The following is a 22,701-nucleotide window of genomic DNA, read 5'->3' as shown; positions in this document are numbered from 1 at the left end:
TATACAACCTACTTCAGAATCCCATTAAAACAAGAAACACAATGCAAGCTACATGGGAGAGAGACTTGAGGGTAACTTTGGAGGAGGACAAATGGAATAGATGCTGTCAATCTCACTCAATGCAGGTCTCCAGCTAATACAGTTTAAAGTCCTCAATCACTTACATTATACTCCGGCAAAGCTGGCTAAATTCTCCTCGGATGTGTGTGGCAAATGTGGGAAATGCAGCCAAGCGCAAGCAGACTCGTTCCACATGTATTGGGAATACCCCCTGATCCTAACATTCTGGGGCAAAATCGCTGACATTTACTAGGGAATATAGGTAGTTTCTGTTGTTACAAGACACTTTTTCAACCTTAGCAGGCGTCAGCCCGAATTGGGGCGGAAGGAATTGGCGATGCTGCAATGAGTACTGTGACTCCCTGTGGAAGTGCTGAAATGCTTTTTAATGCTTTTTAATCTTTTGTGCCTTGAAACACTTGTGTATAGGCACGTTATAAATGCCATAGCATAACATGTGTGTCCCTATTATGTTACTGTGCCTGATCCTCAATACTGTATACGGTCAATCGTGCAGTGTTGTATATGTCGCTTCCTGCATGACTGTGTTTTAAATAAAGATTGCGAGACAGGCAAGGTATCAGGAGATGATACACCCATCCTGACATTTTAATAAAGGTTTTCAAAGTGTTACATCTGTTGTCTGTAATGCCTAACTTGCCCTATTACTATACTGGGAATTACCATAACTAAATAAACTACAGAACGTCAGTGTCTAAAAGCCAAAAATAAAAGTCTGTCTGTGTCAAAACCTATGATTTCCCTCACGTCAATATAGAAATGTAGTGTACGGATGTTCTAACTTGAATGGTGTTCAACATAAAGTCTGGAGCAGTCTCTGGCCCCTTTCGCAAGTTCAGGATACAGATCCAGCCACAAACTTAGAAGGGTTGCTTAAGGTTCCCTTCCTCAAGCATAAGCACGGTTTCACAAAACAACAATGATCCAAAGGAGCTCAGGCCTCTCCTTCCCCAAGTTTCAAGCATTGATTTCCAAAACAACAATGTTCCAAAGGATAATATTCTCAAGATGCTGGAGCTCCCCTTCCCCGAGCTTTAAGCATTAAGTTACAACACCGAAAGAGCTCGGGGATCTTCCCCAAGCTGTAAGTTCTGATGTACAATGAACAAAGTACCAAAGGGGCTCAGGTATCTTCCCAAGCTTCAAACCATAGTTCGCAATGCAGTAGCTCAAAGGAGCTCAGGGGTTCCCTTCCCCAAGCTTCCAGCCTTCGTTCGGATAGACTGGATTGGTTAGATGGGCTGGATTCCAGCCTTGATTCACACAAAAAAAATGTCTCAAAGTAGCTTATGGGCTCCCTTCCTAAACTGCAAGCCTTTGTCTGGATGAGCTGGAAATTCTTCCCCTGGTCTAGGCGCAGTGAATGAGCCGCCCGGCCCACCCATTACAGGTCACACAACCAGTGGCGGTTGCACTACGTTCATGCACCGCAGTGATTCTTTCAGGCTCACAAATTCACAGTCATGCAAAGAATGGAAGTCTTTTTGTTGTTTAGTACATTTTTGGTTTTTATGTTCCTCTAATATTCTTCCTCGGCTGTCTACAAAAGCCTTCACTCTGCTAGTTTAGTGTAAGAACGTTAAAGGAGCTCCTTTGATATTTTGCTCCCACTTCGCTAGTTCCCCTCGGCTGCATGTTTACTCTACTAGAGTTTTGTTTCCCAGCAACATTGTTTCTTTCACTATCGTGGCATTCGGAACTTCAAGCCTTTTCAATTGAGTTCCATCAGAGGCTTTCGACAAAGGCAATACATTGTTTCAAAATGGTTGCATGCCAGCTGCATGTGACCACTTTGATACAATATAATGCCTTTAATTGTTTTTGCTTTTTTATGCTTGCCGTGTTTCAATACAGTTCTATGAACTTCACTGGCTGCCGCGTTCTCTTCTTCGTTCCAACAGCTTTTTGTTACTTGAGGCCAGGGTCTTACTGCCTGCCCCTCAGATACCCTTGGAGGACGTTCCCTCTCACAGGAATAAGTATTCGTTAAGCAGTGAAGTGGGCCACCACTCTCCACGGCTCCCTTCCCTCTCGCACTCCGGCTCCTTGGAGACACGGCTCCCTTGCCAAGCATCAGTACTGCACCCGACAATGTCTCCTTCCCGAATCTTGGCGTCCCATGCTCCTACGAACTGTACTGCTCGATTCTCCTTCCCTAGTTACTCTCTCTCTCTCTGCCTAATCTCCCTCCACCTTTTATACACATATGCCCCTTCAAGAGTTTTCTGGTGTGCACCTCTTTCCTCATTTGCCTGACTCCATTCAGGCCAATTATTGGGACGTGCCTGACCTTTAGATGTGCAACTCTTAGTCTCCCTTTGCTGCATCCCAGTACTATAATGGTGCTTTCTATAGGTAATCAGCATCACTCTTTGGATGATCTTCTTCTTCTCAGTACTGGACTTCACTTCATGGGAATCAATAGGAGAAGAGTGACAATATCCTACGAATGGTGAGGGAGGGTGAATTATGTCTTTGTCATTAAAGGGGGGATACCGTGTCTCACCCTCTGGTACTCTGTTCCCAATCCTGAAGGACCCTCCGTTCAGGTGATCCTCCCTCGCTTGTCCACCCCCAGGGTTGGGATCCAAGAGCGATGGCCCTTCCCTGGCCACCTGAATAGAAGATCCCCAGAGAGTACCTTTTGGTTTCTCACAAGATTTAAAAAAACAAAAAACGAAATTGCAATAAAATGAATATGGGACATCACTAATTATCGACAGTTTTTCTTCTTTCACTATGAAAATATGGCCAATATTTTATAGATCATCGAAATAAAACAAATTATTTTTTCACAGACCTCGGTAAAGATGGTTGTTTTAGCAAAGAGTATTCTAGAGCTATATTTAGTTTAATGGCTTACCAAAAGGCTGAAGACTAATGTTCCATTGTAATACCTAGTGCCATAGAATATTTTGAAGATGTTTGCAATAAAGCTAAAACTAACTGGGCCCACTTTAAAAGGGAGCATTTAATGGAGCCACCTAGCTTGAAAGACACTCACACTTTTTGGGGGATGATAGCGTCTTCACTAAATATTAAAAATATTCCCAGATCTGAGATTCACATCTCACCATAATCTACAGCTAAGAGTTATGGGAGGCAAAAACTTGAGGTGAAGGTAATTGACTGGAGTGTACAGACGACCCCTTCCCCCTCATGTGCAAGCTCACAGATGCTTGTCTTAATGCACATGGCATACAATGTATCAATGTGCTAGAGAGAGAGAGAGAGAGAGAGAGAGAGAGAGAGAGAGAGAAAGAGAGAGAGAGAGAGGCAATGCGAGCTGGTGAAATGGGACATGTATGACGCAAGAGGCCAATAGTGGGAGTGTAAGGTTGCAGGTTGTTTTAACTTGAAAGGCCTACTTCCCGATTCCCTGACTAACTGTCTCCCCTCTAACATCTCCTATCACTTTACATTACACACATAAACCCGCCACAGATGGCCACCACAAGCTTAGCTGTTAGCACATCAACACTAACCGAGCCATGACTAAGCTCTCCTCTTTAGCCCTGTTGCACTTTTCCACATCAGTGGCTAACCAGACGCAAAGATCTTGAGCTCTTCCCTGTGGATAACATACTCCCAAGTTTCTCCACCAAACCCATAGAAATCTTCAGCATTTTATCAGACTATGGGCCTCATTATGACCTGGGTTCTCACGGAAAACCAGACGTCTTTTCCGGGTCCCACGAGGGGAAGAGGGAGGTAACAACAGGACACTTGTAATGTGCCCGTTGTCACCTCCCTCCCCATTCTCATTGAGCCCTATGGGGGCTAAAATGGGAATGGAGAATGGTTGCTGCAAGGTGGAATTACCAGGTCCTCCTATATCGGAATGACCCGGTAAGTCCCCATTGCAGGAACCCGGTAATGGAGCCCGGCTTGGAGGCAAACACATAATGAGGCCCTATTTCTTTGGCGGACTCGTCTTGGAGGTTATTGGGCAACTTGATCCATACTAGACTGTCCAACAGAGCCCTATCGAATACAGTTTTGGCTCCCTCTTAAGGGGTCTTTTACAGAGGCTTGGGTACTCATAATTAAGTTATTAACTTGTATTTAATTACTGCTATTTGATAACGTGAGAAGGACTAAATGATGGTCTGTTTTGGCATCTCGTCACATCCTCACTCATTTACTATCGATGATACAAGCTTTATACTCAAATACCATGGCATGTGTCAGGTTTTGGTGATGCCGGCGAATGCACAGTTTCATTTATAGTTTCTACAGGCATTCGTTTAAGGTATGTTTTGGTCTCCCGCTTCTTTTTAAGTTATATATTAATGTGCTAGAACACATTAGAAGTGATCGTAATCCTTATATTCTAGTAAAAGGAGGTGAATCTGTTTATGATGGATTATAATATTTTAAATAACAGAAATAAATCGAATATTATGATTATAAGTCCCAATAGAAGGAATAAGCATTTATTTTCTATAAACAATGTTAAGATCAAAAGAGTTTAAGCTTTTGATAATTTAGCTGCTATTTTTGCCCATAAGGTGAGAGGCAATGGTCATTTTACTGCTCAAGGTATCAACATGTTTAATTAGCTTGAGAGCTTTTGCAGTCACAGTAATGTTATGGCAACCAGCCTGTTGATATTGTTTTAAGGACTTATGCTGCAAACCGGAGCTATTGCGCTTTGTGAGGCGGATCTTTGTGGGTTTGAGTCCAGTAAAACATCACAAGTGAAGGAGGATGCAGTTTTAAAGTATTTGCCGTGGCTCCCATTTTCAGCCCCCAAAATGTGATGTCCATTGAGCACTGAATATTAATGATATCATTGACGAGATGATTATTAGACACGTAATTATGTGGTTTTCCGTATCGATGAATCCAACAGCGTCTTTCTCTAGGAAAATGATTAGAGATTTACTATCGAGAACCTGCGTGGGTCATATTTCATGATTGACCCGTATATTAATGGTGCTGCAATCCATGAATTGCCCTCAATGGATTGTTGACCCTGAAAGTATAATTAGAAGTCATTGACTGTTAGATAAACAACTATTCTAGCAGTAATCTAAAGATGTCATTAGAGAAAATAACGAGCCATGTAAGAAGTCTAACTGTATTCCTATAATGAGTCCTATTTACTATGGATTAATTCGGCTTTGTCCAGGAGATGGCTAGTTCGTTTTAGATTTCATTTGTTAACCTATTGTCAGTGTTATTTTGACATGGCACCTTGCTGCTAATGAATCGGCTATGCGTCCTTTCTGCCCACAGTTGCTGGAGTTGCCTCTGACCTTTCAACTTTGTTTTCACTAAATATATGTTAGGTCATCTTAAAACTATTTTATCAATTTAAAAGCAGAGGAATTACTAAATGTCATCTTGCATTTGTTCATCTTTGAATTCCTGGACCTGTAGCTTCAAACTGCTCTTAGATTAGAGATTAAATATATAAATAATATGGTTATGTAATGTTTCATGTGCATTACCTATGTATTGATTTTACTGTGGATTCGTACTTTGCATCTGGGTGAGAAGACACAAATGGATTGAACTATTAGCTCCCTGGCAAATGTGATTGGGGAGCTAATAGGATTTTCTTAGTTCAGTTGGAGGTGCAGGGTGTGTATAGAGCATAGGTTGGTGTTCTTCGAGTAAAAAAGCAGCAGAACAGCTTAGCCCACCGAGGGCTCGGACCGCAGAACCACAACATGAGTTAAGGCGCGCATCCAGTCCTCCGATTTGGTAGGTCTGATTATCACATCAGAACTCTGGGTGCTAATAAGAAATAATATGATCCTTCACACAACCCAGGTCCCCTTTCCTTAATTACTAAAAGGTGGAGAATTAATTATATTCAGGAGGCCTTAAGTAAAGTTCTCTCCCTATAAATTGCAGAGAGCCTGAAGTATTGCCTAACTCGTTCTGTAAGCATACCCAGAGTTGTAAAAGCATGCCCACAAGTTAGAGTTTTAAATATTAGTCTCCCTATATAGAGAGGTGGAACAGGAATGCTAGCATGGCCACTTCCCCCATGAAAAGGCCATTTCAGTTTAAGGACTCAGATCCCTACCGAATAACCATTGATTGTTAGCGAGCCTTGACACATCGGGCAAGCTTTTTGCTAAAATCACGCATATTCACTTATCTGAGAAGTCTCATACCTATTTCACAGTCAGGTTTCTGAAGGGACTATCTATGCCCCCCAAACTGTTTGGTTATAGCATTGCTTGCTCAAAGGGCCATAGTTAGGTCCGCCATGCAGTTATGGTGCACATTTGGAGACTTCGCCACAACCCTGATAAAGTGAGCAGGTCACACACACACATTAGTAGAAAACATTTGCTTTAGGGCATCTGTGATGACCTGCTTAAATAGCTTGAATACCTGTATATGAAAACCTGGGTCAGGACAATGGAAAGGTTTTTCCATAATAATAATAATAATGTAGTTCTTACATAGCGCTACACACCCATAGGTGTCAGAGCACTCAAATAACAGAAGACATTATTACAAGTTGATGCAAGTTCCAACTGGGACTGAGTTAATGCAGGCAAGAAGGTGCCCCTGATTTTTTATTTAATAAAGGGCTTCCTTCCATGGTAGATTAGGGTCAATACAATTTTCAATTTGATCAGATGCTGTGCATACAATTTTGCTAGACATGATACTTATTGGCCTACAGCAGTCCTTAATTCCCATTAGAGCATGGTTTATTCTGTTTTGATATTCAGAAAGTGTGGCATTCAGGCTCTAACCGCAGGAAAAGCCCACAAACCATGTTCTTCTCATTTCTTGCAATATCCAGCCAATCAGGAAGCTTGAAATGGAAGTTTAAACTTCCTGTGAAGGGTTTATTCCAAACTCCCCTTTGTGATGTGTATACTGTGAGCGGTCAGAAATGCGAGACAGACAAGTAGATGAGTTTTCTCACAAGTAGCCATTTTATTAAACAATAAGGGTGAGACCAACGCCTATCTTTCCCTAACCTAACAATGGTTTCCCTACCTGTCAAGCTAAGGCTGAAGGAAAATGTCCTAATGGTCAAAGATCTCTGTCCCTCACACTCATACATACAATATCATCGTACAGGAATTATCTGGCTGTTCAAACTTCATAAAATAACATTTAAATTCAAACAGAGAAATTATAAACATAAATCCTTGTAAACAGGGTTGGATCCCCTTGCCTTGGATCCATTCAGGATGTTTCAAACCAAAGTTCAAAATCAAGAAAGTTCTTTTCAATAGCAAATTTCGACTTGAAATATAGCACACAGTTCTGTTAATTCCTTATTTCCTTCACTTGGCAATATAATTATCTTATTTTCCAGATAGACCTTTCCCTCTTAACTGCTGTTTGACAAACCAAAAAATATGTTTTCTTCATACATCAAGTCAGGATGCAATATAATTATTCTCTTCTCTGAAGACCAATCACCTTTCATTAAACCATGTTTCTCCTTCATAGGCAACACAATTTTGTCAGGATGATTTCACAATAGTTCATCAATGTACATCAATAGATATACCACTGTCTTTCCACCACAACCTTCTACCACATTGTAGTACTTCAATGTATCTTCTTCCTGGTCCACTCGCCTGCCAGGACTAACCACTAAATGTCCTTTTCCTGGCATAGTCGCCTGCCAGGATAAGAACTCCTACTACTACCAGTACTTTGTGGTGAGGATTGCTTCAAACTTTCTACACTCGTATCCTCAATGGAAAAAGTTAAATCAACGATTGCTTCATGGATGATTCCTTTGACTTTCATCAACCACAAGAGGGTTATAACTTCTTCTACAAGGATATAGCACACATTGACAATGTCTCTCACACTGATTCGTTTGCCACAGGCAATGCAGATTATATTTCTCTACCCTTGATGATTTCTACAAGGAGGGATTCTATTCTGCCATCTTTGGTTTTCTTTGATTGACTTTCTTTGGTTTAGGAAATACGCGTTATACTCTTATTTTATAAGTGATCTTCCTTTCTGTAAATCACATTCACTTTGAATATTGTTCCATTTTGGTTTTGGCAATGGTAGTTACAATATTCTTTTACCCTCTGGTTAAATAATGTCCCCTTTTGGCTTTGACAATGGTGGTTAAAATATTCTTTTACACTCTGGTTAAATACTGTCCCCTTTTGGCTTTGACAATGGTGGATACACTATTCTTTTTCACTCTGGTTAAATATTGTCCCCTTTTGGCTTTGACAATGGTGGTTACAATATTCTTTTATACTTTCTCTCTTAATGTAAGAGTTGTGCCCAAATTGCCTCTATTCATTACTTCGATATTCAAAAGTTTTCTTCTGAGACAGCGGTCTGTTTCGGAGCACCCCTGGGGTCACCTAAAAAAGGCCAGCTCACTGGTAATTCTGCGTGTCTCTGCTGGACTCGCTGCTCCTCTTTCTTCTCTCGTCGGGTTTGCACAGTCGTCTGACAGCTCCGGTAACATTTCCATTGCTCGCACCTCCTGTAGTTGAAGCTTCCTCTGCACCGCTTGCACTCCGGTGAACACCACAGACTGGAGCAGCACGCAGGAGAGCTTCTCTCTCTCTCTCGGGACAGCTAATTTCTGTATCGCCTCCTGATGCACGTTCTCTGCATCCTACAGGACTCATGACATCTGCCACTTCTTCGACACAGCGTCCCGCTTCCAAAACAGCAGCGGCCCCGTCTCCTACGTCTTCCTCATGCTTCTGCTGCTTCCACTGCTTCCTCTTAATGGCCCGCACCCGAAAGGCCTTTAAATGTTTAAAGGTCCTACTCAGGTGTGGGTCATTAAAACCACTAGACTGCACACTACAGTTCTGTAACTCTGAGGCCCTCTTCCTCGTCTCAATACTCAGAGCATTATGCAACTTGAAGTCCATAATGTTCATATTCCCATTAGGTTATTCAATTTACTCTGGGTTAATGATTTATCAGGTAGACATTTAGGGAAAGTTCTCAAAGGAATTAATGGTTGTCTCTTGCTTTCACAATTCAAACATACTGTAGAATTATGACAATCACAAGTAGTATTAATTCCCTGACGTTTACATATTTAATTTCCCTGTTTACCATAGATGTTTTCACACTTTATTCCTTGGAGAAATCTGGCAGAGGAAGCCTTACTATGATAACAAGCCATCAGATATTCAGGCATTAGAGAACCTTTACCCTCAGAAGAGGAAAAATACAGCGTTTCCCCTGACGAAGTCCTAACATTCCCTTAATGGCCTTCTCCTCCCATGTGATCCACCAGGCTAATACCACCCCCAGGGTCAGGGTCAGGATCAGGTAGCAGCTGCTTTCCCCAGGCCACATGGGAGGAGACTGGGATTCTCTGAGAATTCTGAAGGATTCATCATAATAAACTGGGCACTGGACAAGGAGACATGGACAAGCTGTGTCAAAGGAAGCCCCAAGACACTAGTGTCTTTTGTATGTTATAGGAGTATTGTATGTTGAGTGCAAACACATCTTCCAATCATATACATGCTTCTTTTCAAAGACTTAGCAGCCAACCAACCAACCATTGGGGGTTTCCACTTCAAACTTTCCTGGGCAAACACACTGTAGGGCCTCATTACGAGTACAGCAGTGCAGGAAAAAGCTCTGTTCCCACTGCATTACCGCCACATTACCGCACTGCCATACTACAACTTTGCTTGTAAGGTGGAGGATTTTCCTCCCACAAAATACTAGCAGTAAATCCTCTACCTTATTGCCAAACGATGGCACAATCGGCGGAATTACTGCCGGTGGTAATTCTGCCAAATTCTCCATGGAGTCCCATGGACTCCAAAAATAGGGATCAACACTGCCCTACCAACACTTGCAATCCTGTGGTAAATCTGCAGGACCAAGTGGCAGTAACAATAATCCTGTTTGGCGGTATTTTGCCAGATTTACTGCCGGAAAACCACCAAACTCCTAATGAGGTCCACCGTATGTGGATTCAGTCTTGAATCCCAGACATCCTTTACATAGACTGACCACATCTGGTCTTAGGCTTCCTGGGTTCAAAGTAGCCAGCACCATATTTGGGCACCTCAGTTTCCATTCACAGTAGGAAATGAAGTCCAGCTGTGCTGCTCTTTCAGGAATACTAAGGCAAGCCCTGCACTAAGGTAACAGTATAACAAGCATTGGTAATGCCATAAACTTTGGTGTTTCCAGTTGTATATCACATCTTACATTTCTACTGTTAACGCTGACTTTACAAAATCCCATAGTAAGTAAATGCCCCTTCTATAAGAAGCATGAATGCAGGAAGCAGCCAGGAAGCGCATCACAAGCTTCATCTCTTTGTCAGACATGTCAAGTTGTTTTTTTATTTTCATCGTTTAGGAATTTGTGCTTGTTGTGGAGCAGTCACCATAGAAATGTACTCCTGACACACAAGGCGTTTGGTTGGACTTGAGTGAGACATGTTTATGTTGCTTAAAGATGTACCCCGGGTCATCACATTGGTACATTTGGGTAACATCCCCTCGGACCATACATTGGAACCTAGTCTAAAGTAGAACCTGTCTTAGTGAAACAAGAATGAGAGTCGGGAAGGAAGAGAGACTGCCATAGGAGAGGAGAGGGTGGGGGAGGGGAGAGGGTAAAAAGGCAGACATTTTCTGAGAGATGGAAGGAGCCGTTAGAGGGACGTCCTCAATAAAAAAAAAGATCGTTTTTATTCTTGTAGAGACGAATGAGGGACAGTTCAAGACGCTACTCGGAAAGGGATATTTAGAGAGAGAGAATCGAGAAAAGAAAGCACAGTTAGAGGTGGCTTTATAGAGGAAGGATAGCTAGAGAAATAGTCCACGAGAATGGACAGATTGAGAGTCTCGGAGTAGAGGGAGAGTTAGAGCGAGAGAGGAACAATTAGCTAGGGTCTCGGGAAGATAACTCAGGGGCAACATGCTTGTCTTGGAAGCAAGCCGACACAGAGCACCACAGGTTCGATCCCCGGGTCCGCGCTAAGAAACCTCTGGTTATTAAGTGCACTATTAATAACCTATCATATCATAGCCTAGGAGAGGGGGAACAGACTGGTACAGTGACAGACTGAGAAGGGGAGATGCTAAGGGGACAGCTAGAGAAAAAATGGGCAGTGGGATAGCAGGAGCAGAAAGATTACCCTAGCAAAGGAGTGAGAGTATTATAGAGCATGTACAGTTAGGATGAGGGGGTTAATAAACGATAGACAGCCTGTGATGGAGGAACCTTTAGTGAAAGTTACTCCGATTGAAAGCACAGTTAGAGATACCGTTGAATTCCTGATTTGTTTTATCCTTCAAGATTTCACACATTGTATGTTCTTTCCCAAATAAACATTAATATTTATTTCGTTTTTTGGAATGCAACCCTTTAAAAATAGAGATGTTGATCTAATGTCTCTCAGCTGAAAATAGGATTATGTAAATCGAGAGGCAGAACTCATGAGTTTATTTCACAAGTAGTATTTGTTAAAAAGTGTTATTTGGAGTGTTGGACCAAAGATAGTCGAAGACTGCTCCTATTTATTGTGTGGTTCGGAGATATATTCCTTCGTGTAAGCTCCGTTCCTAGGGTTTTCAAATACACAATCCCTTTTGGTGTTGGGATTACAGTGTGGCCTGAATCGGGGATATCTCTGATCCGTAATTTAGCCAATCAGGTCACATAAAAGCCGACCGGTTTCAGTGGTATTGGGATTATTAAGACCAATTTATTCAGGGCTAAGACCAACACCAGTTAGTGTGTGGTCTAATTTCTTCTGCTGGTAATAATGAATCTCTTGTATTCCAATAGGAGGTTGCCCCATCACTGATGAGACAACTCCCATACGTCAGGGTCCTTGATCTGAACTAGTATAGTGTTTTACAGTGTCACAGATCCAAAAAGATTGCGCAGTCCTTGCTCACCTCCTGGTAGATGAGAGGTGCCCCTTGTGATTCGAATCACAAGGGGCACCTCTCATCTAACACTCCAAATAACACTTTTTAACAAATACTACTTGTGAAATAAACTCATGAGTTCTGCCTCTCGATTTATTTAATCCTATTTTCAGCTGAGAGACATTAGATCAACACCTCTATTTTTAAAGGGTTGGATTCCAAAAAACGAAATAAATATTAATGTTTATTTGGGAAACAACATACAATGTGTGAAATCTTGAAGGCTAAAACAAATCAGGAATTCAACGGTGTGGTCCTCAAAATAAGAAGTAATACCTGAATAGAATTGACTCAAATCAAACTGTGATACAATACGAGGGAAGATTTGAGTTCCAGAACCCCAAACTAGGTTCTATTATTGTGGATACAGTTAGAGATACACCATGTGGGATGAGGGAACGTGAGCCACACTGCTTGGGATTGGAGGAATGCAAGAGAGGAGGAGGGGCAGAGTGAGATAGCTTGGCATACCAGTACAAGTCCAAATGCAACAGTCTGAGCCAATAGGCAGTCTGAAAACTATTTCCTTGGAGGCAGGACAGCTCAAGAGAAAACAATTGGCAATAGCAATAGATTGGACTTTTGTGTAGGCGTGGCAAAGGCACTTGCCAGGCACAGCCGTAGTAGTACTAACTGCCAATGGATGGAAACAGGTGCAACATGGTGCGATTACCTGGGCATCTAATAGCAATGGATGGAAAATGCCTAATACTTGTACACAATCCAAAACTGTTGGCTTTGCCAATGCATGTGTGAGGTGTTTCTCCCTTGTTTATTTTTTTTCTTCTGTAGGTATGAGTGAACTGCAACCTGTAGGAGATCTGAGCATAGGAGTCTAACACCTTACTGCACACATACCATGAAAACCTAGGGGGAGGGTGTATCGACCCTAGTAAGGACCAAGGGAAGGTCAACCCACATGAAAGACAGCTATACCGGTGCCCTTGGTTAAATAAACAGACACATTCTTGCTTCTTGTCACAAGCGTGAACCGCTTTCCTTTATGTATTTGTAATCTCTCAAACCAATCCTTATTACATATGAACCATATTACACTACTGAGCTCCTAGCTGAGGAGCTCTCGGCTAGTACATGAAAGTAACAATGTTCAACAGTTCTCATTTCATCACTTTTGGTATCATTAATTACACAATTTCTGTCTTATTTTTGCAGTGGCTCCTGTGGGGGCCCTTGAAGACAAGTTCATTCACCTTTGTTAATTAAATATTCAAATATTTCAGTGCGGTCACTTGAGACTGTGTGCATTCGCATTTGTTTAATTTATCTTCAACTATTTCAGAGAGGTCCCCTAATAACGGGTGCACTCACATTTGATAAATATCCATTCAAATATATCATCAAGATCACCTGAGACAGTGCCCATTCACCTTTGGTAAATAAATATTAAAATATATCATGGAGGTCATCCGAGACTGTGCGCATTCTCATTGGTTAAATAAATATTCATATATATCAGAGTGGTCCCCTGAAAAAGTGTTCATTCACCTTTGGTAGATAAATATTCAAATATATCATGAAGGTCACATGAGAATGTGTGCATTTGCATTGGTTAAATAAATATTCATATCTGTCAGAGTGTTGCCCTGAGAAAGTGTGCATCCACCTTTGGTAAATAAATATTCAAATATATCATGGAGGTCACATGAGAACGTGCACATTCACATTGGTTAAATAAATATTCATATATAGATCAGAGTGGTCACCTGAGACTGTGCACCTTCACATTGGTTAAAGAAATATTTATATATCAGAGTGGTCACCTGAGAAAGTGCGCATCCACCTTCGGTAAATAAATATCCAAATATATCATGGAGCTCACATGAGAACGTGCGCATTCCCATTGGTTGAATAAATATTCATATATGTCAGAGTGGTCACCTGAGAGAGTGTGCCTTCACCTTTGGTAAATAAATATTCAAATATATCAAAGGGGTCACCTTAGAAAATTCGCTTTCACATTTGGCAAATAAACCTTCATTTTGATCGGACCAGCAACCCCTTTAGCCAGGTAGCTGCAGACTACCACTGGGACGTACAACACTTACACCACATTATGTCAAGCCCCCAGTCAGGATACCGGGCCATAACACCCCTCAACAGTGCGTTTGGAAGGGCCACCTCGGAAGAGATCCCAGGGGAATGCTCAGGTTCTGCCCTCAGCCCAGGGAAAGTGTCGAGCTTGGGCGTGTTAAATCACTGTTCCCCTCAGTGCGGATATATTTGAGATAACCGGATCTATCCTAATTATACCAAATTGGGCCTAACTGGCCTCCTGAACAATAAGAGGGACCCTTCAAGTACCAGGGTGGCCCAACTCCCTCAGGGCACCACAGCGCCTTATTCACAATATCTCCAAAAGTCAGCCAAACCCATTTTTACGGAGCGTTGGTTAACTTAGAGCCTCTCAGCGTCCCTCGGGACAGAGAGGAGAAAATTCTCTTCCTTCCGGGCAATCCACGGCCCACGTGTTAGCCCGACATCCAGCTCACGCAGGGTACGGGGTACCATTCGTAGTGTTTCCCTTTCCTACCTGACTGAATTTTCTTAGCGTTAAAACCGACACCGCTCTCTCTCTCTCGTTATAGCGGCGTCGGGACGGGTGAAGTTCCCACCAAGTGCGCCCTCAACTATGACCTCCGGGATACTCCCTCGACCCCGGATGGGGGAAAGAGACTAGCCTTTGCCAGGCGGACGGCCTAATGAGTGGGGGCCGTCACTGAACACCTGAGGGCCGGGATGCCCTCTGTGGCAGACTGGAGCTCCCGTCTTCGCTCGTCTCTCCACTGCTCTGCCTCCAGCTGATCCTCCTCAGGCTCTTATCCTCCGCGGGGACTATCCACTTTTATCCGCTGGCAGAGGGCTTGTGCCAGTCTTCGGGTGAAATCAACAGACATCCCCGCTCGCCCGGCTGGTGGACCCTACCATAAAACGTTCTTTGGGTGCCAAAATAAATAAAGAAAAACACACGCATCTGAACGTACAATGAAAAGAGAGTGTAAACAAACATGACAACCATAACAACGTGACACATATCCCATGCGCACACGAAACCCACAGGAAATGCGGGTTTACAAATGTGTTTAACAGGACTTCTGCAAAGAACACGCTGAACGCTTATAGATTGAAGGCGACTGAAAAAAAAGCATTTTCAGTGTGCTTGTATGAGGTTTTTGGTTTTGAAAATGTGGTCAACCAATGTGGACTATGCCGCTCATGATAGCAGCAGAGAAGACATGTTTTCAGAGGATTGCAACTATATTGAAGCTACAAGGATCCCGTGCCATTTTAATACATTAAGATTCTAGTACTGGAACAACTTTAAAACTCAACCTCGTCCGAGGTAGCATCTTTAAAGGCTGCTTCATTTTACAGCCCAGCTTCTCTCGTCTTGCCAGGCCATTTCGCCATGTGTGATTCCTTATGCTCGTCATGAAAGAATAAAATACAGAAGCACTCTCAAAATCTCAGAAACTTCAACTCAAACTGATCAAGCAACGCAGCCCTTGCGCTGCACTCTTCCAGAAGACCCGCCTCCTTCCTCCCCTAACTCGCCTACTTCTTCCTCCAACCCAAACACACACAGAAAAAAAACAGCCAGCCTTCGACTTACACCAGAACGCTGCACAACCCGAAAGCATTAATTAAAGCGAGGTTGCAAGCTCAAGAGTTCCCATGAGGAGGGGTTTTGGGCAGGAAGTGGCAGGAATGGTTGGGAATAGCCATAGGGATAAGCATGGCTATGGGTAGGCAATAAGTGGGCTCATAACCATACAACACATAAACACTGTGTGTCCCTCCTCAAATGTAATTCCTGTGTCCCTCGTCATATGCCAGTCCTCCCTATCTGAACTTGAATCAGTACTCGAATGCAATAGTTTGGGCTGTATAGGTGTCGCAAGCCCAAACTGAGAAAGGAGGGATAGGTACAGTCATATCTCAAGAGGGGAAGTTATTCTCAGTGACAGCATGGAAGAAGGACAATTTGAGAAACTCTATATCAGAGGAGATGCTGTGAGAAGGTGTGTTGAGGGAAGAGGACCTCCAATACATCTGTGCATGATACTTCTGAAAAGTTTGTATACTTCCTTCAAGCCCCTACTCACCTCATCCAGCAGCGCAATGTTGGATCGGCCAAGACATGGTGCTAGAGCCCTCCTTTCAAGAAAACATATTGGCAGGATTGGTAGTTCTGAACATTTTTAGAAGGATGTGTTTTTTTTTACATGGATCCATCATGGCTATTTAGTATTGTGTTTGTTAAACCAAAATTCTACTAAAACACATTTCAGGATTAAAAGTTTATAGCCCAGACTCATTAGCACCTTTTTATAGACAACCTGCAATTCCGAAGATCCAGTTAGCTGGAACTCAGCAAGAATGTACTCCTGGTGTTCTGCAGTCTTTCTCAACTCTAGTGCTGGTCTTTCCTGTTGCACTCGGCTGTACAGGTCGCCGACACACTATTTTCCTCTTGCAGTGTCCCCTCTCTGTGGGTCTGCTGCTCTGGAACCCTGTGTCTGGATTTGGGAATTTGTTACAGTTCCAAAGAGCAGCTCATGTATGTTTCCCTTTTTTAGCCTCTTTTATCCTTAGAACCCCAATCACTTGTCATTTGGGGGGCAAAAGTGAACTAGATAAATCCATACGAAACAGTCCTGAGGTCAAATTGGAACCAAAGCTAAAACCCATACCTGGAAGACATTGCCGCTGCTGTTTGGAGATGCAGACCAGATACGCCTCTTGGCAGTCAGCAGCTTAAAAAAGGCAATTCCCCTCAGAAAAAAACAGCCAATATTACAGAGGTGCCCTAGCTGGAAAAAAGCCATGCTTTCAGCCCAGGAAAATGCTGAAATAGACTAGTGTGTTACTAAACCAGCTTGTAGGCTCCCTATAAAGTATGCCAGCGGCCATTTTGGGAGGAGAAAAGAAAACTCTGCATATTACAACTAAGAAATTCCGAAGCAGAATTTGAACTCAGCCCTTCACAGTAACCGCATTTGACAATGTACTCCAGAGGTATGATCAATACACAATAATACAATACAAATCCAAACCTAAGCAACAGTACCCAGGAAGTATAACTCAATCAATATTTGTCCATTTTGGAATTTTCCATAAACATTTTTTACATTATGATATGATATGATATTTTATTTATATCGCACTCATACACAGGTGTTTCAGAGCGCGACCAGGCAAAGGGAGGGGGAGCAGGAGAGAAAACAAAAACAAACGATCTTACTAGGCCCAGTGACATTGAGAACGCGCAAGTGCATGGGAAAGGGGGAAAGTGCAAGGGAAAAAGGGAGGGGGGAATGAGAAGTGCAAAGCATAGGAGAAACAAGATAAAAAATAAGTTAGTGGATAAATAAATGAATAAATAAAGGTGATCAAAAACAGTGGTAGTGCAGCCAGTGAAGGGTAAAGTGCAGGGCAAGTCAAATAGGGTGACATCTGATAAGTGCAGAAGAGGAGTGGGGGGAACTGTAACGGTACCGATAACAGGCCCCAGTGCAGGGATGGCCAGGAGGCAGTGTATGATGGTGTCCGGGTGGGCAGGTAACTGAGCCCGAAAGGGTCCCGTTGGCAGGTGAGGCAGTGACGAGAAGAGAAAGCAGATCAACAGGGGAGGAGAGTGGCAAAGGCAGATGCGAAGAGGACGGTCTTAAGGAGCTTCCGGAAACGTTGATGGTTTTCCTCAAGTTTTAGGGTAGCAGGGAGGCCGTTCCAAAGGGAGGCACCAGGCGAAGACAGAGATCTGCCCCCTGCATGTTTCTTAGAAAAACAGCTGACCCTGAGGGAGTTAGAGGTAGAGGAGCGAAGGGCTCAAGAAGAAGAAACAAGAAGAACAAAAAGGTCACATAAGGTATATCCAGTGGTACGTGCTTACAGTGAAGTCTAAAACGCCTTTTTAATCGCCACTGCTTGGTAAGTCTCTTGAACCTTTTCGATTAGAATCCGCCCTAATGACAACTATAGCCTACTTCAGCATCACCGAGTCCCAAACACTGTGAGGATGCAGTCCCCATGACAGTTCCTTCAACGGTAGGGTTGAGGTTGGTAGGCCTCACATTTCTACTGGGTTGGCATCTCCTTATGCTGGATTTCAAGTAGGTCGGGCGTAGGTATTAGGTCGGTCTAAAGTTAACCTAGGCTGTATGGACAGGGTCTTGAGGTGGATTCCCTGCTCCATCGGAAGCCATTGATGTGCCCGCAATCCAGGTGTGATTGAGTTACACGGTTTCGAGGCAAAGACAATTCTAGCGGCTTTATTTATAATTAGTTACAACTGTCGCTGCTGATATCTTGCTCAAGTCCCAGTTTCCTGCACCATACTGCAGTTCATGCGCTCCACAGACCCTGCATGTTCCAGGTTCCTAACAGCCTCCACAAAAGTGAAGGCTATGCACCCACACCACACACCACATTTCTTTAACACGGGCATAAGATGTTTTTTGTGGAGAGCACTAAGTCATGGACAAAAGAAAATCAAATGTATTGTAGTCTCAAGGGAAATGACATCACATCAGCAAAAGCGGTTTTCCAATGTAGCCATACCAGCTAGTCTACAGCGACGGTATTGATGTCATCTTGCTGTTACGCATTTCCTAACTTCCCCGTTAGTCATAGTTGCCACATAGAGCCCCACTCCACGGTTCAGTGTCATTAAGAAATATGCATTTACTGATGTTTAATGATTTCTAGCCTCTTTGAGGACGTAGTTGTCCTTTTCCCTTGTAAGGACTTTTTTTCAGGAGGATATTATAACGCCTATTGTCGAATACATGACTAGACTGCAAATGTTCAATCTGGCAGCAGTAAATCCACCTATTGGTTTAGCTATAGATCAAGCCAGCAGATCATCTAGGACCTCTTGTGTCAATGCCGCTTCAGAGCTAGCTCCTACCAAGGCCCTCAGATTTACTGATGATAAGCTACATTTCTGTGACAATGTAGGACATAGTGAATTGTAAATGTATTTGTTCTTTTTATGTTGATTTTTGAAACATATATATGGTGGCTCTTTGGAAACATGTGGTTTCAATTTTTGAGACCTTATTGGAAACCTAGACTCCAATGCGATATCAAGTATTAATGTTATACCCGTTGATTTGGCTATATACATTTCCAACAGCAAATTTGCGTGAGCCTCTTTTAGACATCTATATAGCTGTAAAATGTCACCTTTTAATTGGGCAGCTTTCAGATCCACTTTGGTGATCTGTTTGTTTAGGATTAGGTCAGTTGAAAACACTGGACCTAGACAATCAAATGTAATAACTACGAGAAATGCTTCCCCATCATAAAGATCAGCATTATTTTGGATTCCTCCCCACCCTGCCCGTTCAAATGTATATCACAGGCACGCCCTGCATTGGGCGTAAGTGTCATGCACCAACCCTGGAAGCTCGTCCATCGCTGGAGGTACTACTAACATGGATGCCAGAAGCAAGCCTTACGGTCTAGTCTATTCCAAGATGGCCGCCCACTTCTATAACCTGCTGATCAGACTAGCGCTCGGCGTGTTGTATCGAATTGCTACCAGCGCTGCCAGTCCCTTTCAGTGACTCGCTTTCTTTATTCAGCTTAAAGTTCCGAGCCTTTATTTCTGTGCCTTTCCACTCGTGGTGCTTTCAGGTCTTCAGGTAAGGTGATCGGGATCTATTCAAGCTGTCTTAGCTTTCATTACGCGTTTACTTCATTACACGCGTATTCCTTATCAGTGTTTTCTTTGCGTTCGTCCTGCCCTGCCGTGTACAACCGCTATCTCGGTTGGGGCAATTCTGTACCTTTTCTGATCTATTCCCTATCTGTGTTTCCTCTATTCCTTCCCTCTTCCACTCCGTATATTCGGCTTGTTACACTCTATGCCGGTTTATTCACGGAGACCAGTGAAACCGAAGAGACCTGCGGTATTCCCGTACGCTGAGTCCAGCAACCTACTCCTTCATCCATACCGGAGTGTTCCATAGCTGGAATTGGCGGACCAACGTTCCCGCTTCAGCAAGTCTTCAGCAAGACCTCAGATCTCATCACTACGTTCTTGATTCCATCGGGGTTTTTTGCCTATACGGCTTTTTCCCCGTTTAGGGCGTGCTCCTCTGGCAACCTCCGGTTCTGTATTACATTCAGACCACGGAGGCAGCCGAGGGAGCGCGGCCCTATTTACGACAAAAAAAAGGAGAAGAAGAAGCCAGAGAAAAGGATTAAGAAGAGAAGCCCCGTCAGGGTGGAGGAAGAACCTGACCAAACAGGTGAGGAGGAGTCTGGGGAGAAGGAGACCCCGCTTGACAGTATACAGCGCCCAAGGAAGGAAATGGCCCCGCCTGAGCAGCTCCAAGATATGTGTAATGCCATACAAAGCCTCAGAGTGGACATGCAATCACTACATGTTGAGAACCTTCTTCTCCGACAGCAAGCTGCGGCTCGGGAAGCCAGCAGAGATGACTTACCTCCAATGCCCTTTACTTATGGGAAGTATGACGGAAATCCCAAGTATATTAAGGAATTTCTCGATGCCTGCTCAGTCTACTTCTCTTTTAGACCTCGAGCATTTGAGTCTGGAAGAGCTCGAGTAGGATTTCTCATTTCCAATTTGGCTGGAAGTGCCCTTGCTTGGGCAACCCCTCTGGTTACCAGCCAAGACCCTCTGGTAAATGATTTTGCTCAGTTTGTACAGGGATTCAAGAACAGATTTGAACGCTCTGACGTGCAATATTCCAAGTTTGATGCCTTCCTCGAGGTTAAACAGAGGAATCAGGATCTTCAGAGCTATATTGCTCACTTCCAAGCATTAGCAGTATCTACCGAATGGCCAGACTCAGCACAACAAGCTCTATTCCGACGAGGCTTGAATGAAGACCTTAAGGACGAGCTGGCCCGAGTAGTCAGGCCTAACACTTTCCAGGAACTGGTGACTCTGGTACTTCAGATTGATTTCCGTCTTCAGGAGAGACGAACCGAGAGAAGAAGAGGAAGAAGACCGACCTCCCAGCATAGCCCTCCCCAGGGAAGAAGAGAACGTCCTACTCCGGAGGAACCCATGCAAATAGGGTCAACCAGAGGACCTCTTACCAAGACGGAAAGAAGGCGGAGACAGGATCTGAATCTCTGTATGTATTGTGGGTCAGCTAAACACATGTTAAAGGACTGTCCAGACATACCCTCAAAGCGACAGGGAAACGCCAAGCCCCAGGTATTTGCAAGGGAGACCATGGGGAAGACCGCCCAAACCCTTGCAGTTCTACCCGAACCACTTCAGAAGGAATAGAAGATAATAGTTTAATGGTGTTCGAGGTTACGTTTACTTGCAAATCTGGACAGAAACTTTCAGTACTGGCTATGTTGGACTGCGGAGCTGCAGGAAACTTTATCGATGTAACCTGGGCCGAGGAGAACCAAATACCACTGAAGGAAAAGGACAAGCCAGTACCGGTGGAAGGAGTGGACGGAAGCCCTCTAACTTCAGGACCCATTACGATGGAGACCATTCCCATCACAATAGGCATGGAATACCATGTTGAGACCCTGCGTTTTGATGTAATCAGAGCAGCTCATTTTCCATTGATCCTGGGAATCCATGGCTAAGAAAACATAACCCCAGAATAGACTGGACAAGGAATCGGATAAATTTCGATTCGGAATTTTGTCAAGAACATTGCATGGAACCGAGAGAAGCTTCGACTGAAGTCCGATCCAGTCTAGCGAGTATTCAAGACCGTCTTCTGATATCTTCTTTACTTAGACAATATCAACCATTCGCAAGAGTGTTTGAGGATCATAACCCGAGACTCCTCCCACCTCATCGTAATGAGGACTGCATCATAGACCTCAAGGAAGAAACCTCACTTCCATTTGGACGCATGTATCCTCTATCCTTATCCGAAAAGGAGGCCTTGAAGGAGTATCTAGTAGCCAATTTGGCAAACGGTTTTATGAGACCCTCGAAATCTTCAGGAGGAGCATCATTGTTTTTCATTTCAAAGAAGGACTCCAAGGAACTACGCCCCTGTATAGATTACAGGGGTCTAAACAGCATAACCATTCGAGACAGATACCCGATGCCGTTAATCAGAGACATACTTGAGGCAGTTTGAAATTTCAGGGTGTTCACCAAGCTCGACCTTCGAGGGGCTTATCACCTGTTAAGGATCAAGAAGGGGGACGAATGGAAGACAGCATTTAGAACACCGCTGGGGTTGTTTGACTACTGCTTCATGCCATTCGGCTTGGTAAATGCTCCAGCTGTGTTTCAACGTTTTGTCGACAGAATATTCGCTGACTTGTTATACTTGTCAGTGGTTGTATACCTCGACGATATACTGGTATTTTCTTCTTCATTAGCTGAACACCGCGTCCATGTGAGTGAAGTCCTCCGTAGGCTGTCAGAGAACAATCTGTTTGCTAAACCAGAGAAGTGTACTTTCGAAGCCTCAGAGGTACCATACCTGGGGTTCATCTTATCCAACAAGGGAATCCGTATGGACCCATCTAAGGTTCAAGCAATAGATCGATGGCCAGAACCCACCTCAGTTAAGGATATTCAACGATTCCTGGGTCTGGCGAACTTCTATCGCAGGTTCATACCAAGATTCTCGGATCTTGTCTTACCCATTACTAGTCTTCTCAAAAAAGGAGTAACATTCCACTGGGGACCTTCCGCTAGGGAAGCCTTCCAGAGCCTAAAGGAAGCTTTCACCTC

The sequence above is a fragment of the Ambystoma mexicanum genome, chromosome 14, assembly GCF_040938575.1.
Source record: "Ambystoma mexicanum isolate Mex_15411 chromosome 14, UKY_AmexF1_1, whole genome shotgun sequence".
In the NCBI taxonomy this organism is placed as follows: domain Eukaryota; kingdom Metazoa; phylum Chordata; class Amphibia; order Caudata; family Ambystomatidae; genus Ambystoma; species Ambystoma mexicanum.
This window is presented reverse-complemented; position numbering follows the sequence as displayed.